This window comes from Neolamprologus multifasciatus, chromosome 7, assembly GCF_963576455.1.
Source record: "Neolamprologus multifasciatus chromosome 7, fNeoMul1.2, whole genome shotgun sequence".
Taxonomy (NCBI): Eukaryota; Metazoa; Chordata; class Actinopteri; order Cichliformes; family Cichlidae; genus Neolamprologus; species Neolamprologus multifasciatus.
In genome coordinates this window covers 2,736,087-2,755,422 of record NC_140445.1, presented here as the reverse complement: position 1 = coordinate 2,755,422, position 19,336 = coordinate 2,736,087, and positions in this window count along the sequence as shown.

Below are 19,336 nucleotides of genomic sequence, written 5' to 3'. Positions count from 1 at the left end.
GGCGAGCTTCTTTCTAGGCGGGTGCAGTTCAGCAGAAAGAAAACAGTTTGTACTTCAAAGTTAACAGGGTCTGTGGATCATTTTAAAGTCATGATGTTTGGAAAGAGAAGTTTGATTTTGGGGTGAACTTCAGTCAGGAAGACTCTTACAAATAAACATATAAGTATTAATTATAAATTCAGATAATCTTTATGTTCTTTGTACTTGAACTGTAGACAAGTTTGAATTTATTTAAAGGTTTTAAGAAGTGGTGTCAAACGTTCTAGAATATCCAAGAAGCTCCAAGAAGGAGAATCATAGATGTATCGGAAGGCTCCATTTTTGATAACTGGATTAAACATTATAGCTTGCTCCTTGTGTGGACGACATGATCCATGTTTCTACAGGGAAAACTGTATTATACCTCCTGTAGCTGCAGCTGTTTTTTAAGTTTTAAGATTGTGTAGCTTACAACATGTGTATTGCGTCACTCTTTATTGTGTTTCAACACAACAGTGCAGACAGAGTTCTCTAAATAATCCTCTAACAAAGGGAACAAAGTCCAAGCCTTGTTTAGAATTTATACAGCAGCTATTTAAGGCAGCAATCTGCAAAGAGAAATACTACCTTAAACTGTGCAAAGGCCGTAAAGATTGTGTACTCTTATATGCATGCTCATATACATATACATATACTCATATATGTATATGCATATACATATATGAGTATATGTATATGCATGCTCATATACATATACATATACTCATATATGTATATGTATATGAGCATGCATATACATATACATATATGAGTATATGTATATGAGCATGCATATACATATATGAGTATATGTATATGTATATGAGCATGCATATACATATACTCATATATGTATATGTATATGAGCATGCATATACATATACTCATATATGTATATGCATATACATATATGAGTATATGTATATGTATATGCATGCTCATATACATATACTCATATATGTATATAAGAGCACATATATGAGTATATGTATATACATATGCATATACTCATATATGTGCTCTTATATGCATAACAGAAGCACAAACACAGACAGAAAAGCTGCAGGAATAACCGTCTTTTGGAAAGTTTTCATCTTCTTGGACCTAAAAGTGTTTTTGTGATTGATTCTTATAGAAATATATTAAATATAATATACAGACATTTAATGTGATGCAGGATCAGGAGACATTGCAGGCCTGGGTCATGAAAGGATAATACAAACAATGACGCATTTAATAAAAAAAAAAAGAAAAAGTCATTTGCTTAAGCAAAATCACTTCATGCACTCATTTGTTTCAGTACGACCTGTTTAAGTCAGTAAGTCTGCGTCAGACTTCACGGAGCATTCTTATTCCCAACGCGCAACACACCAACCATTTATCACATGCGAGGGGATGTTACGCCGTGGGATGAGAATGTGTCGTAGTTTAACGAAACAAGCTGAACATAAAGTCACAGTTTATGACTCGCACTTCTCATTTCTCCTGAACTGAGTATCAAACAAGTGTGTACACTTTCTCTGGAAACTCGTGGCTGTTAGCGGTTCGTACCGAATCAATCCTGCCAAAGAGCAGCACTAAGACAGAGCAGGCCTCGCTGGGCTGAAGGGGGTGGGCCTGATAGCAGTGGCCTTTTATTTTTTAACAGTTTCGTTTTCATTTTCCCCAAAATGACTGTTGTTGTCCCCCACAAGCTGCTGTTGGGTCTAAAAGTAGAATAGGAGGCCGGCCCTCTACTTTGGAACCAGCTCCCAGTTTCTGTACTTTGAAGATTAGATTTCTTGAAGAAATGTTTCACTTTTCACCCGAGAAGCTTCTTCGGTTCTTAGACTCTAGTGGAGAGTCCCTGGTATTTAAACCATAGTGGGAGGTGTCCCTTAAGAGGGTCGTTGACCCACTGATTCATCACAATTTGAAGATTAAAACTTTCCTTTTTAATAAAGCCGATAGTTACAGCTGGATCAGGTCGCTCTGAGCTCAGAGTTAAAACATGAAGAGCGATTTTAGTGAACTCTGAGCTGCAGGGCCTGCAGGTACAACCACAACAATTACAATTTATAATCTTGGCTCTTTTTATTTTCCGTTTTGTTTCCTCATCTGTCATACTTCATCCACCTCATACCTCAAGCAGGTACGAACAGAACCAGCGAAACACACAGTTCATGTATTTGCACACATTCCGATTAAAAAAAGAAAAACATGGCTTGATCGCTATCTCTGGCAGCCTGCGTGCTCACTCATCTGTACTGATTCAGCTGTCAGCAAGCTCAGACTTGAGAAGTGAGCCTCATTAGTTCTTCTTTTGCCTTTACCCTCTACCCCGTCCTCTGAGCTCAGTCCCTATAAGGTAAAAGCGTCACTGTCGAGTGACTGCACGGGAAATCTATCATTTGACTACCAAGTTAGAAAAAAAGAAGCCACACACTGTACACTCGCAAAGACTGAAAATCTCAACGTTATCTGCTGTTCTGCGCTCGTTGGATTCGCTTGTACTTTGTGCAGAGGTTACAGCGCTCCCATGAAGTTTTCATTCATACAAGCAGGAAACAATCGTCACCTGAAGAGGTTTTCTGTTGAGGTTTAAACACAAAGGGGAACTGTGTGTTCGCCGTGCAAACAGTCTTCTTGATTGCTTTGCATCCAAAGCATTTGAATGAGATCTTGGTTTGTTTCTGACAGCTTCCTGTGCGTGTGTGCACGGACCACAATGCGCCAGCTCAGAGCTGTGAGAGAAATGACACCTTGGCAAAAATGTCACTTATGTGAGTATTTCCGTTTAACCAGGCTAATACCTACACATTTAGGAAGAATCGTATCTCATTGCAATTACAATCAGCTTCCTCGTTTCGGTACGTTCTGGTCTCTGCAGCAGCTCTCGATTCATTCTGAGAGAATCAGGATGCTGCTGAGGCTTTTATGTGGCGACTTCTGCTTGCCGGTTTCACTGTAAAGTTTAACCTTGTGAAAAAGCAGAAGAAGAAGAAGACCGGTTCCAGGCAGCAGACCTTTCAAGGGGACAAAGAAAAATCGCATGCTTGACTTTTGCATGTTGGACTTCGTTTCCCTTTGCCCTCTGCCCCGTCCTCTGAGCTCAGTCCCTATATGGTAAAAGCGTCACTGTCGAGTGACTGCACGGGAAATCTATCATTTGACTACCAAGTTAGAAAAAAAAGAAGCCACACACCGTACACCCACGAAGACTGAAATTCTCAAATTTATCCGCTCTTCTGCGCTTGCTCGTGTAGATGAACTGACCTTGTCAAACACAGGTGTAACTAGGTCCAGTACTCTACTATGTTACATAAGCAGTGTGCAAATTGGCTGTAATTTTTCATCCTACAAGACTAGCTACGAGCCCGGAGTCACCAAACAACCTTCAACTTCTTTACTCTGGAAAACGAGGGGGATTCACACGATTCCAGTAGTTTTTAAAACTAAAGACAAAAAAACTAAAAGAGAAGAAGAATTATTTTCATGAAGTAGCAAAACAACTACAGAGAAATGTGGATACATGAGTGTAATTAACCACATACAGACAGGACGACGGTATCAGCGATGTGATGGACAAAAACCGCAGATTATCAATAAGATTCGGCAACTCAAACAGCAACAGGCGAATGCAAAGCAGCTTAAACTAGTCTCAGTTTTCAGGTAAGTAACTGAAGCAACTACCTACCCATGCTGACTAACACATGACCAGGGTGATCAGATGTCCCTCTTTATGTGGGATTGCACAGGATTTTTATGCCTTTGTCCCCCTGCCCCCATATATCAAGACAGTGTCCCACATTTCACCGGCTCTGCAGGATGTGCACTTTTCTAGCTTTTACCCGGTGCATGTAAAGGAAGCAATACAGTCGGTCTAATGGGAAAGTCACCAAAAAGTCACAAGTTTGCAGTTTTTAATAAATAAGATGGAAACGATCACAAAGGAATGAATCAGCAGTTTATACTGGCAAATGCAGTTTTTGTCTCTACGGTTTCACAAAGGCAAAAAAATGGCATGGAGCAGCAGAGCACATCATAGCTGGCATAGCTGAAATTGTCAGATATGGCTTATAAACAGTGTACCGCCGTTACGTATTTAAAATACAAAATATGAGTAACTGTATTCCGTTACAGTTACCGTTTAAAAAGGTGGTATTTAGAATACAGTTACTTTGTTGAAATAAATGGATTACACGGCGGTACTTCCCTGTTTCATATTGTGGCGGGTCAGGACTGTTTGGGTTTTGTTTGACAGCTATGTGGTTATGGTTGCCATGGTTACAGGGTGACGCTCTCTCTCTCTGCGTTTCCTGGGTGAGAGAGGCCTTTTTGTTGTTGTTGTGCTAAGCTAATAGGCAGAATGCTACAGGTATAGCTCTAAAGAATGTAGCATCATGGGCAGTGTAGTCCGTGCTGCAGGGAGAATGGACTGCCATACACGTTATGTGTCTGTGAGCGAGGGAGGGAGAAAAAGGAAAAGTACGAGCTGTCATCGAGCAGAAACGGGAGCTGGAAGCATGTAAATATAATAATAACCACTGCAGCCAAGAAGAGAGCCTGACGAGCCCAGTTGTAAGTAAGCTATTAAGACTCGACTGTACACCGTGTTCGTGTTTTCCTCCAAAAACAATAAGTTCTGTTGGAGCAGCCTTTCAACGCCTCTCTCTGTCTCTCGCTAGCAAAGTTGACCCAGACAACAAAGTAAAGCTAGTTTTCGGCTACGAGCCGACACAGAACCCACCGTATTAGCCAGAGGTCACTTTACTACGGTTCAGAGCCGCGGACCTTCAGTAACAGTAATAAATCACAGCAATAGTACATTCATGTAGTTGTAAACAGCATGATAATATATTAAGTAATCCAAAGTATTCAGAATACGTTACTCTCATTGAGTAATGCAACGGAATCCGTTACAGAATACATTTTGGGGCATGTAATCTGTAATCTGTAATGGAATACATTTTAAAAGTAACCTTCCCAACACTGCTTATAAAATATACAACAATGTATGGATTCATCCATATTGAAATCCAACGATGATTACCAGACAGAAACGCAGCTGGAAGAACTGAAATAAAAGAGAATACAGGAACGTATAAAGACCATACTTTAGTTTATCTTTATGTTAGCATAGCATGCTAGCATTGCTAACATGTCCGATGTTGTCCCACATAAACGTCGTGTTTGCCCCCATTTCTTTTTTCTTTTTCTTTTATTTTTAGGGGGAATCTGATCAGCCTACGTACAACAGATTGGGAAATATACAAGAAAGTTACCTACACGACGTATTTAAACAGTGCATTGAAACGCCAACATTTTCCACACAGGTAAGCATTTTAATGCAGCTGAAAATGGTGAGCATTCATGTACACTACGCTCATGTGTCAAGCGACAACTTTCCAGATACACTACTCATGCACCCAAGCAGAGATGGGCAGTAATGCGTAACTGTAATCTGATTACTTCTTTCAAGTACTGAGTAATGTAAGGGATTACTATTGCAAAAAGTAATTAGATTACTGTTACGTTCCAGTACATTTCCGTAAGCATGCTGCGTTACTGCGTTACTAAACCGTCGTGATTTTGTTTGTGAGAGTGTCTCATGACAGTGACGTACGAGTGTGCAACGTCCATGGTAACAGACGTGTGCAGATCACCATTGGATAATATGGAGTGCAGGAGAGAGTACGACCATGCAGCGTTTAATGTGTGGATGTACTTACATTACTTTAAGTTTTAGTGTTTAAAAAGTGACAAAAACATTGGCGTCTGCTGTTCACTGCGTGGGAAGAAAACGTCTTTCTACAGCGAAAAATTAAACTTCAAATCTGAGCAAACACCGAGCACGCTGCCACGGGAATGTGACATTCACAGAGAAACCCCCGAATCCCCCCACTGACATGACGGCTGCTGCACCCGGCAAACCTCCACCCTCCACTCCTACTAAACAGGTGACTATAGATTTAAGAGCGACAGGACTCAGTGCTGCTGAGTCTTTGATTTTATCTATTTTACTCGCATCTATTTGAAAGACTGAGTGTAAACACACAAAAATATTTTATTTTATGTGCTGGAATCTGCAGGAAATACGCTGAAATGTTAAAATTCTTCAAGTCAGAGAATGTTGCATATAATTAAATTTTTGCTTGATGCATAAAGTTAAAAGATTAAAACTAATAAAACAAGTTTTAAAAAGAGAATTTTTCATTTGATTACATTTGAAATGATGGATTAAGCAGAAAAAATAGAATTGGGCTGAAAGGTCTTTTGCTTTATTACGTATTCACCCCGTGCCTTCTGAGGGGTAGATCTTAGCTATGCAGGGGTTACCACCACCCACACAGGCTATACATTACTGCGCCATGCTGTATAGAGTCACATTTACTGTCCATTTACTGTCCAGGAACATTGCAGTGGTCAAAATGATAACTGGGGGCATCAGATTACAGTCAGTGAGCACAATAACAAGGGCTGTAGCCATCTTTTATATACAGTTTGTGTTCAAGCCAGAGAGACTTTACAACAGAAACTATGTTTACAGCCTGAGCTGGTGTAAGATCTGCAGAGTGAGAGAGCAGCAGAGCTGCAGGATATAAAGAACATATTCGACTCGGCTGGTTATGCAAGAAATTATCAAATGCTCCTTTTTAGAGGCTGAGATAAAAGAGGTCTCTACAACAGATCACTGTGTGAAGCTATGAATGATTTTAACATAAAAAAAGACAAAAAAATTAATCTTGTAATCGATGTGGTTTAAAGAGCAGAGCCACTCCCATCCGTCTCATAAAGAGCACAGAGGCAGTTGACCTTTCGCTGTGACCTTTGTGGCCTTAACAAATGAATAACCGCTTTAGCAGACGTCACTGATCCACGAAGAGGTGAGAGTTATGGTTTAATTAAAAGGAAATAGACGTGGACGCCACGCGAGCGACTGGAGCGATAGGAAGAGCCAGAACCGAGGGAGACAGCAGAATGCGGGTCAGCAGCAGCGTTATGTAAGATGATGCTGTGGTTCGACACACTGGAGGGAGATTTACATGGTGCCTAAATACAACTTGACTCGTTCACCCATTCACACAGATTCACACATGCACTTCTTTTTCTATACAAGCGCTTTTCTATCTGACATTCACGTCACTTAATCGCATCGGCGAGCAGCATGTGCTTCCGTGTCTTGCCCAAATGCTTAGGCGTGCACACTGGAGCAGCCAGGGATCGAACCACCAACCTCCTCTACCTCCTGAGCTACAGCCGCACCTACACATACTCTAATTGTTATTGGCACAGAGACCCGAGTAAGTGGATCTTGTTCTTCATGTTTTCACCACAGTGAATGACAACAAAGAGTCCCTGACATCCTCGATGTCCTCGGAGACGCTTTTTGTCCCGACACATTTGAACCCAATGACAGATGAGCTTCGTAACAATTATTTTGAAATCATTTGAATAGCTTTTAATCTCCCGCCAGAGGCACAGGCATCCACAACCTTTTCTGACGAAGGCCCCGATGAAGACTTTCACATCTTTGCTGCTGACTCCACGATCAGCAGCAAATACAACAGAAGAGCCCATTTGTTAAAGGCTTAAATAAGACACGCTGTACCTGCCACACCCTCGGGAGGCTCAAATCACTGCCACAATTCTTAATGTATGAGTTCACAAAGCTACTTTTCTAATGTGTTTTATTTAATCATCATAATCAATTTAATGAGCGCTGTGAGCTTTCATTTTCATAACGGTACAGTTTGTTTTCAGTCTCTTTGAATCTGTGGAGATCTGACTGAATGGGAGCACTTAAACGTAAACAGTGACTTCAGCATTTGAAGTTCTGGAGAAGAATTCCCCTTATTTGTTTTGGATGCAAATTGTTTCTATAGGGTGGCTTAGAAAGCTCGACACTCTGAAATGAACACATGCAAATAGACAAAACACAAGCAAGTCAGGAAAACAGCTTTACTAGTTTGGGAATCCAGCTGACTACAGGGAAGAGCGATGTACTGCAACACGCTGATGCTTCCTGTTTGTTTTAATCTGCATACCACAGCATCCTGCAGGATTCCCTGGAGATTAATACTTCGTGACTTTTCTTAAACTATTTGAAGACTTTGTAAAGTCTAACCATTTTAACCTCATCAGATTTGGGCTTTTGCATCTTTGCATCTCTTCCTTTGCTCGGTGTAGATTGGTCAGCCTGCTTTGAAATAGCGTCTCCAGCAGGAAGCCGGCTACATATTTCAACTTCCTCACGCACGGGCACAGATAAGGACTTCTGCTCAGTTTCAATTCATGTTCAGCTGTTAACAGGGGCTTCCTAGAAGTGCAGCAGTGGAAAGAAAAACTGAAATGACTCTCTTTATCATAATCTTTAACATATCTTTGTAAGTCTTAATAGTTATTTTGTATTGTCCCTGTGTTTCTGAGCCTCTTCAGCTTCTACATATCTGCTCTTCAGTTTGCTTCCTGTTTTGTTTTGGAGATTAGTTCCTCATGAGGCTTTCTGTGTTTATATTTCCTACTTTGTTCATTTCCTGCCCTTATTAGAGCCTGGTTAGGTTTACCTGTCCATTATTAGTCATATCCTCTGTCTTTCTTGGGCTCTTATCTCTATTCTTGTTGTTGGACTAGCCTGCTTCATCATGCAGGACTGTTTAGGTAATATTAAACTGAATATTAAGAAAAACATTCCTAATAGCCACCCCGCATTTCTTTATGTTTTATAGGAAAATGGGAAATAGGTGCAATAAATGAGGAAAGATTTGGTATGACTGCCTGGGGAGGCTGGAGCCTGTCCCAGCTGTCTTGGAGTGGGAGGCTGGGGACACCCTGGACAGGTCGCCAGTCTGTCGCAGGGCTAACACACAGAGACAGACACCCGCACTATGGGCAATTTAGAGTTTCCAGTTAACCTGTCCCCACTAACTGCATGTCTTTGGACTGTGGGAGGAAGCCGGAGTATCCAGAGAGAACCCACAAACATGCAAACACAGAAAGATCCCGGCCTGATGGTGGACTTGAACTCAGGACCTTCTTCCTATGAGGCAACCCTGCCGCCGTGCTGCCCCGATTTTAACCAAACATGTCAAATTTCAATTCATCGCTCTGTCAGACCTGCTGACACTGATTTTAAGTCCAGTTCTGGTGTAATGAGGCATAACTCAGCATTTTCTCCCTGTTTCCTTCTTTACGAAGGGTCAATGTGTCTTCGTCCCGTTTCCCTCCCCTCAACTCCAGCTGGTCGTGCAGGCGGCCGTCCCCCCCTGAGCTCGGTTCTTTGGGAGGTTTCTTCCTGTTAAAAAACAGTTTTTCCTTCCGACTGTTGCCAAGTGTTTGCTCAGAGGGGATTGGTTGCTTGTTGGGGTTTTCTCTGTATTATTGTCTTTACCTCACAGTATAAAGCACCTTAGGGCAATTGTTATAAATTAAATTAAATTAAATTAAATTAAATTAAATTAAATTAAATTAAATTAAATTAAATTAAATTAAATTAAATTAAATTGAACTGAACTGAACTGAATCAGCTGAGGGTCCAGATGTATTTGTTATAATTAATTAATTAATTAATAATTGTTATAATTAAATTAAATTAAATTAAATTAAATTAAATTAAATTAAATTAAATTAAATTAAATTAAATTAAATTGAACTGAACTGAACTGAATTAGCTGGAGGTCCAGATGTATCTACTGTAGATAGTTTTTACACCAGCTGCTTCTTCTTTTGTTCTTCCCTTGTTCAGTTTTCTGCTAACAGCTCTTTGGGAATCACCTCGTTGGTGCAAAAATACAATTTTATTTCTTTTTTTCATTTTGCTATGTTTGGTGTTTTCTGTAGAATCATCTAAAAATGGGAACAAATGCTGTGTTTTCAATTTAAACTTGTAAGTTTTCACATTTTCATCCTTTGTTAGGTGCTTTTCTTTCTGTTTTTACTTGAATGATTCGCAGGTCAGTAGATGGCTTAACAAACAAAAGAAGACATTCCTCTGCAAACGAGGAACGAGGTCTGGACTGAAATCAGTAAAAAAAAAGCAGCTGATGTCCAAAGAACATTTTTGAAAGACCTTCAGAAAACTGGAGAACTGTTGCTTGAGGCCGCTTTTTAAAAACATTACAAGAAAGTCCGGCTCCTTGGATGTGAAATACAAAGAAATGAGGGGGTACCTAAGGAGATTTGGACAGTGCTGTTCGTTTCTGTTTTTCACCCACCAGCCTTTCCTCGGACCTGTTCCAGAAAGCAGAAGCAGTTTACTGAAAGAAGTAGAGCTAAGTTAAATCCCAGGTCAGTTGCCAGGGTGACAGACTTTGTGAAGCTAACCTGTTTGCTGGCAAACTCAGCAAGATCTCAGCTTCTTTCTTTCCTGCTGAGCCTGATGGAGTCGTCTGACACATACACTTGCTATTAAAGCACATACAGGAATGCATGAAGCTGCAACTTTTAACTCGTTTTCCTTCAGTAAATTTTTAGCCTGATTAAATGTTCATACAAAAGGTCTTTTGGAGGCTGATCAATGATCCAAAATTTGCATCCAGACTTTGTTTATAGCGAGGAGCAGCGCTAATCCACACATCGCATCTCCTTACGTGGAACGCCTGACTCCAAGCAGCTTTGGTGACGATGACAACAGACATTTGCCCAGCTGTCTACTGTGGCTGTCTTTAACTGTGACTGAGATGAAAAGCAAACTAAATTTTAGGAGAAACAAGTGTAACAAATCTGCACCTTTTTCTTTAGTTTTCTGTAAATCAGACTGGATTTTGCTCACATTTTGCTAGTGAGGGAGGATTCAGGGTCACCTGGTCCAGCCCTAACTATATGCTTTAGCAAAAAGGAAAGTTTGAAGCCTAATCTTGAAAGTAGAGATAGTGTCTGTCTCCTGAATCCAAACTGGAAGCTGGTTCCACAGAAGAGGGGCCTGAAAACTGAAGGCTCTGCCTCCCATTCTACTTAAAGTTCATAAAGATGAAATGAATATTGACTATCTCCAATCTGTTTAAATTTTTCCTTTCATATATTTTGGTTTCACCAACTTGTCTTCGTGTCATGACTTGTGCTTTAAGCTCTATTTGCGTAAAGCAGAGTTGTTATATCATAATAATTACTGGAACTGTATTTTTGCCTGTCACGTGACAGGTGATTAACTGATGATCGGTGGTGATAGAGAAGCAACAACAGACTGACATCACAGCAAACAGACGCCTGACTGTCGGCCTGTGTTCAGTGTGAAGGCCCTCTGTAAACAGATGCTCATTTGAGGTGGGAGAATGAAGCGGCCCTCAGCTCGTTAGTCTCTGACAAAGATGTCTCTGTGCCAACGCCGCGCAGCGCTGGCACGCAGTAGGTCTGAGGACAGACTCATTCACGCTCGCATTCCCCCCTCTGTCTCCCTGTCTTCGCTTTTCACATGGCCTGGAAGAATCTGAAAAGAGAACCGCCCCACCTCCCACCCCCGTTTGCTTTGCTCACTCGTGTAAATTTCAATCTCCATGCTCCCCTCGCCCCCCTTCTTCGGCCTCCCACCAACCGTTATCTCTCTTCCCGCTTTTCGTCTCAGTATGATGAGATTTCCAACATCTTCCTGGTCTATATTTCATTTACGCTTCCAGAAAGGCCGATCTTGGGTGACGAGAAACCAAAAAGAAAAAGCTCAGAGGTCAGAGGTCAGGGTTGGAATGTCTCACGTTTGTAATCTGAAATTCAAATAATAGTCTCGGACAGTGTTAGTCAAGTTACTTGAAAAAAGTAATCAGTAACTAATTACTGATTACTTCCTCCAAAAAGTAATCCCGTTACTTTACTGATTACTTATTTTCAAAAGTAATTAATTACTTAGTTACTTTTTAAAAACACGATTTACGACCTGAATAGGTGATAAAGTGATAGATCTTTCAGCCCAATTCTACTTTTTCTACTTAATCCATCATACAAAATGTAATCAAATGGAAAAGTCTCTTTTTAAAACTTGTTTTATTAGTTTTAATCTTTTAACTTTATGCATCAAGCAAAAATTTAATTATCTGCAACATTCTCTGACTGGAAGAAATTAGTTTAACATTTAAACTTATTTTCTGCACATTCCAGCACATAAAATAAAATATTTTGTGTGTTTACACTCAGGGCCTTTCTCAATATGCGTACTTGTGCGTACTTGCGTTCTCGTGTACTCGTGATACGTCATCAGTCGGAGACCAAGTACTGTTCCAATTCGAAGTACGCATCAAGCCGAGAACGCGAAAAAGTCCCGGATGTGTTCTCGCTCCGCCCGTTTTATCGAGCATGCATCGGTGGTGACTTGTGTGGACTTGGTACAGCTAAATATCCCAGAATGCATTTCGTCCAAAACTCAAACGCAGCAATGGTGGACGAGCGGGGCTAAAAACTTTTAAATATTACTCTTTCTGGGTCACAAAATAAACTTTTAAGTTCTTTTCAAGCGAGAATGTAGCTGTGTAAACTTCGAATATCTGCTCAGTTTATCAAGATATCATATATTTCCAAACGAGGTCCGACGTTTTCGGAGACGTCTGTGACCCACCAGCTCCATAGCAGACAGCGAGGTCGAGGATTATTACAGCCGGCGAGAACAGTGGACTTCCGGCAGATCGTTTTCACCCCCCCCCCCGCGGTCTTTTCGCTACTCAGGTTAAACAAACCCCAGTAGTTGTCTATTGTATTGAGTGTCCACTAAAATGAAAATAAAAGCGTTCTAACATCTCACCTGCTTGTTTTTATTAAGGTATGTACACGTATGTACATGTACACTATTTTTATTAATAGAGATTTCACTACTGAGGTTAAACATGATATATAAGTCACTTAGATCACTTCTAAATGTTAATGTTTGGTTTATTTCGGCTTTTTATTTGTTCCTGAGTAAACCGGTTTGGCTGTGATTAAAGTTAAGCTTCATAACATATTACTCACAGTTAAATTAAGAGGGGACGGCAGTAAAAACTCTGGACCTGTGACATCATCAAGTACGCTGGTGTTCCAATTGTACAAATCGTGAGTCCGTACTCCCGTGCGTTCTCGGCGAGTACGTACCCGCGTTCTTGAGAATTGAGAAAGGGCCTCAGTCTTTCAAATAGATGCAAGTAAAACACAGCAGAAAATAAATAAAGTCAAAGACTAGCGGTCCTGTTGCTCTATTTTCACCTGTAAAGCAGGAGTGGGGTAGGCGGAGGGTTACCCTGGTGCAGGTGTGCAGCGGTCAGTGGAAGGATACGGCAGTTTCTCTGTGAGTTTCCCATTACGTCGTAGCTACTCGGTGCTTGTTTGGAAGTTTAGGAGTTTTTTCGCTGTAAAAAGAAGTTTTCTTCCCACGCACAACGGACACTAATGTTTTTGTCACTTTTTATGGAATCAAACTCAAAGTAAGGTCAGTACTTCCACGCTTTAAACGCTGCACGCTCATACTCTCTCTGCACTCGATATATGATCCATTGTTGATCTGCACACAGCTGTTGTCACGAACGTCGCACTCGCTTACGTCACTGTCATGAGACATTCTCGCAAAAAAATCACGGTTTTAGTAACGCAGTAACGCAGCGTTCCTACAGGAAAGTAACGGTAATCTAATTACCGTTTTTGCAATAGTAATCCCTTACTTTGCTCATTACTTGAAAAAAGTAATCGGATTACAGTAATGCGTTACTGCCCATCTCTGGTCTCGGACATGCAAAAGTGATCACTGGGTGTAAGTAAAGAGCTGCACCACCTGATCAAAGACCAAAGGTTGTCTGTGGACCACAAGTAGGCATTCGTCAGCTGTTAGATGTGGTCGGCTGGAATTACTTACATTGCCCCAAATGTAGCCCAGCCACATCTAACACCACGGTTACTTTGACTGAGGATCACTCATCAGAGTTCTGCAGAGACGTAGACTCATGACCCTCAGGCAGCTGAGAAAGTCTCCGAATCCTGAGCCACATATCCAGTTTCTGACTCATCCCTGCAGTGGAACATCTCATATTTATCATTTTTGGCACTGTCCTCAAAAAAGCTTTTCAAATGATGATGACATTTTTAAAATCTGTTAATTAACTGGTATTCCAGCTACGGAGCGTTGATTGGTTTCCGGTGTTCCTGGGAAATACTTGCTGGCTTCTACAATGGGAACATGAAAGTGACAGAGCTGCTAATAAGAGTTATCACACACTTATTACTGATTGAGGCTACATTTGGAAACACTGACACCACTTTAAAACGATGGAAAGCATAAAACATGTGGTAGAGCAGATGAGTTCATCGGGAGTAACACGAGCTCCCCTCTCTCTCCCGGGGTCCCTGCCTGCCTCTTTCTCTCAGATGTTATCACACAGGCATCTGAGTCTGTTTGGATTTAAGCCTCCGAGCTGTGACGAACCAAATGTTCAATCAGTCCAGCAGCACTTACAACAAACTGGAAAAAAAAGGAGCCAAACGTTAAAAGCTTTAATGGAAAACTTCAAACTAAATGTCTCGCAGAGTTTCTCCAAGTCTGAGAACCGCACCGATGCAAACCGTCCGAGCCTTTCAGTGTTCAGAGACGCCTCGCTTGTGGCGTGTTTAAATTTAAAGCAGGTTTTTTTTAAGAGCAGGCATTTAAGATAACCAGCAACCACAGCTACCTGGGAATAAGCAGGAAACAAATGAGAAACTTCTAGTTAATTATTAGTTAATCAGTAACTGCTGATAAAAATGTATCCAGATGTAAAGTAGCTAATCATTAGTTAAGGAGGATCAGTTTAGCTCTGTACCTTTGTTCTTAGTGGTTTCACATGATACACTGTATCTTCCATATGCCGGGTCTTGGTGCCTCAGTCCATGTCTGAACACACTGCTTTAGCATCCTTCACCCTCATGTTAAAACAACTCCCACTCCACACTGCAGTTCCCCACATAACCACATCGTGGATATCTCCTGTCTGTGATGTCACAGATCCAAAAGGAGAAAAACCTGTCTGAACAGAAAAAGAGGGATTACCCGCACAAACTGTGACCTGATTCCTTATTAAAATATGAGCGTGACAGAAAACAAGGAAACAGGCAGTAAGTTCCCTTTTATGATTACGTAGTTGTTAAACAACTTCAGAACAAACTGGGAGCTAGTTTGATTCCTAATGGGTAACTACACAGCAGATAATAATGATTTACTACATGAGACAAATAGACAGGCACTATTGACCTATGACTCATTCAAAAGAAACTTTATACGCACATTATGTGTTAGAGACAGATCACAGTTGTTCTCACTTTCCTGTTTAACATGCAGTCATGTTAAAAATAAAAGTTTCGATTCTAAAGTTTTACATATAAGGACAGAAATAACAATCGTGTGCTCTCTGACCAACACGTTCTCACTCCCAAAGCGTCACATTTTAGGCTAGGTGACAAATCGTCAACATATTACGTTTTCGGCTACCCACCACGTTCCTAAATGACGACCTCGGAAAAATGAGGAAATATGAGAAAATATGAGAACCGTATGGACTCAATCTACACATGTTCGCTCTTTTTCTTCAGATCGCTTAGAAACACGCTATTTAACATCATTAAAGTCCTGGTTAAGATCAGGAAAAAGGTTATGGTTAGGGCTAGGGATAAGGTTAGGTTTAGGGCTGGAATACAGGGCTGGAACGTCTATTACCGTGGGAGCGTCATTGCACTGGATTTCGCCCATAACCCGCCGCGTACCATAAGAACGCCGAAGGTCTCCTTTTGCGTTCCTCAGGAACGCCGCGGGACGTGACAAAACGTCGGCATGTTACGCCTCGGGAGTGAGAACGGGCTGGCTGAGCAGGTTCGTCACATCGTTGTGGAGGATTTTGCAGCCTTAAAGTACGCAGCCTCAACGGTCCTCAAGGGCCGCGTACTCAAAGACCGCTAAGGCCGGAAGTGCGAGGCTTGTGAAATGGGACGGTCTAGCCTCCGTCGCGCTGCCCAGGTTGCCTAGCAACCACGATACTAACCGCTGGAAACGTTTCATACAGCTTTGTTTGACAGAAATGAAGGAGAAAATCTTTTGTTCATGTGTTTGTTTGTTTCTACATGAGCTTTGATCATTCTCTGATTAAGCTCAGCTATTGTAAAGGCTTTAAAACCAAGTTAGTACAAACGTCACTAATGTCACATGACTTTGCCGACATGTGGCCAACAGTAATGTTTTCATGTTCTTCGTTATTAAACATTTGCACATAAATAAGTGACATAATATTCAGTTCTTACTTAAAGTTTACTCTTCGGGCGCCCCTCATCCGCCGTTTTTTTTCGGCAAAATTATCCACACCCACCGCCGCGCTATGCATTCTGGGATATGTTGGGCCACGAAGTCTACACCGCCACGTCCTTAAAATTCAGGGAAATGAAGGACGCATTTGAGGGCCGCATTTCGAGCAGCCTTCGAATTGGGACAGCCTTCGTCGCGTCGCTGTGACGTAATCGGCCTTAAAATGCGGCCTTTAAGGCTGCAGACCCTGAATTGGGACACAGCCAGCATCTCAGTCAGGTTGAGGTCTGGACTCCGGCTCCACCATCTTTTCTTTTTCAGCCGTCCTGTTGGAGATCTGCTGCTGAGCTTGGATCACTGTCCCGTTGATGACCCGGTTTGGTCTGAGCTTTAGCACGCGGCCTCACATCTGACACGGTGACTGCAAGGAGCCCAACTCATCATCCCTCCACCGCCGTGCTGACAGCTGGTATGAGGTGTTTACTTTTCTCCAAAGGGACAAAGGACATTCCAAAGGACATCTTCCTGGTAACCCTCCCAAACAAGCCATGTTTGTACAGCCTTTGTCTAATTGTACTCTCATGAACTTTAACCTTTAACATGCTAACTGAGGCCTGAGATGAAGCTCCTTGCACATGCCGACCTTGGGGTGAATTTGCTGGGACGTCCACTTCTGGAAATTTTGCCAAGTGTCTTGAATGCTTGGACCTGCTTCTGCAATTTGATTTAGTTTTTGTGAAATACAAAAATAAATATGTCATGTGTTGTAACTCGTCTTTTATTTATTATGTTCCAAAACATAAAAGTATGAAGTGTCATGACACTGGAATAGTTTGAATCATTACTTGAGCTGTTAAAAGGCAGGAACTGATGTTTAAGAGGTGAATAATTAAAGAATAATACATTTTCCAAAAGACAACAGCATCATGACGTAAACATTTAGATATGTGGGGTGAGTGGAGGACAATTCCTGCCTCTCTCTCTCTCGGAGCACATGACTTGTGTGGGCTGCTGTGTTGAGGAGGTCTGAAGAATGCAGGAAGGACTGGAGTGCCAGCTCTGCAGGGACTGATCTGATCCTTGTTCAGACTCCTACAGGCCTGCATGCTAGTACAGTGGCTCAGTGCTCACAGTAAGAGAGAGCTGCATTCAAGCGTCTGTGTGGAGTTTGCAGCTTCTCCTGTGTTTGTGCAGGTTTTCTCGCAGAGCCCCGGCTTTTCCTGTTATCAAAAATATCCTCAGTTAACGCTGCTTGTCTTGGCCAGGCACACTCCAGAAAAGGAGTTGTACTTCCTGGTTACAGGAACATTTACACACACAAAAAAATCCCTCTCTGAAAGAAAGTGATGGATGCTTCTGCGTGCTTTTACCTTTGGCCCCCTCCGCTTGGAGCTGTCAGAACATGCGAGACACAAAAGTGAAAGGAAGAAGAGGCCAACAATCACAACACCACTGTGGAAGTCGCTGTGCACAAAACTGAAGCAGTGCGATTCTAACAAACTGTTTTTCTATTTCATTTGAGCGTTGTTAATTAGTCGGACTGAAGCTTTTAATTAAAAGGGAATGGATCAAGGTTCTCGTGCACTGTGGGGAAAAAGTAGGAGCTCTCCAGAGGAGTAAAGTCCATAAACGCTCCGGTCCATGATCCGGTATTTGTGCATAAAGCTGTGCTGTGGGTCTCTAACAAAAGCTCCGAATGAGAAATGTTTGTGACTCATTTCAGGCTTTTTTTTATTGATTGCTGTGTTGGTGTGAATGTTCCTGTGGATGGGGTCATCTGCAGCGTGCCGAGACTCTTTTACCTACATGTCTGGAAATCTCTTGGGGGTGTGGTGATAAACATAATCCAGCAGCCGAGGATCAGAGGGGGGAATCCCCCAACAAATCAGCAAATACCAAAATCTCCTTCTTTAAACCACCAAACCAAACATACAGATCCAAACTGTTTTTTTTACTCTTGGATCTGCATGGTGTCACTGAGAGGTGATTTCCTGTCTGTGAGCACAGAAGCCCCACCCACCCTCTTCTATTTATGGGCCCTTTAAAGAGGGAGGAGCTCGAATCGCTTATGTCAGACACATGAAGAACTGTGGGGCTGCACCCAGTGTTGGGGAGTAACGGAATACATGTACCGCCGTTACGTATTTAAAATACAAAATATGAGTAACTGTATTCCGTTACAGTTACCGTTTAAAAAGGTGGTATTTAGAATACAGTTACTTTGTTGAAATAAATGGATTACACGGCGGTACTTCCCTGTTTCATATTGTGGCGGGTCAGGACTGTTTGGGTTTTGTTTGACAGCTACGTTCTGTTGTTCCAGGCGGCAGCGTTACGGTTGCCATGGTTACAGGGTGACGCTCTCTCTCTGCGTGTTTCCTGGGTGAGAGAGGCCTTTGTTGTTGTTGTGCTAAGCTAACAGGCAGAATGCTACAGGTATAGCTCTAAAGAATGTAGCATCATGGGCAGTGTAGTCCGTGCTGCAGGGAGAATGGACTGCCATACACGTTATGTGTCTGTGAGCGAGGGAGGGAGAAAAAGGAAAAGTACGAGCTGTCATCGAGCAAAAACGGGAGCTGGAAGCATGTAAATATAATAATAACCACTGCAGCCAAGAAGAGAGCCTGACGAGCCCAGTTGTAAGTAAGCTATTAAGACTCGACTGTACACCGTGTTCGTGTTTTCCTCCAAAAACAATAAGTTCTGTTGGAGCAGCCTTTCAACGCCTCTCTCTGTCTCTGCTAGCAAAGTTGACCCAGACAACAAAGTAAAGCTAGTTTTCAGCTACGAGCCGACACAGAACCCACCGTATTAGCCAGAGGTCCCTTTACTACGGTTCGGAGCCGCGGACCTTCAGTAACAGTAATAAATCACAGCAATAGTACATTCATGTAGTTGTAAACAGCATGATAATATATTAAGTAATCCAAAGTATTCAGAATACGTTACTCTCATTGAGTAACGTAACACGTTACAGAATACATTTTGGGACATGTAATCTGTAATCTGTAATGGAATACATTTTAAAAGTAACCTTCCCAACACTGGCTGCATTAGCACCAGCATAAGATTAAACAAAACTATGAATTTACAAAACTAGACGAATCCCTGTATGGAGTTAGCACT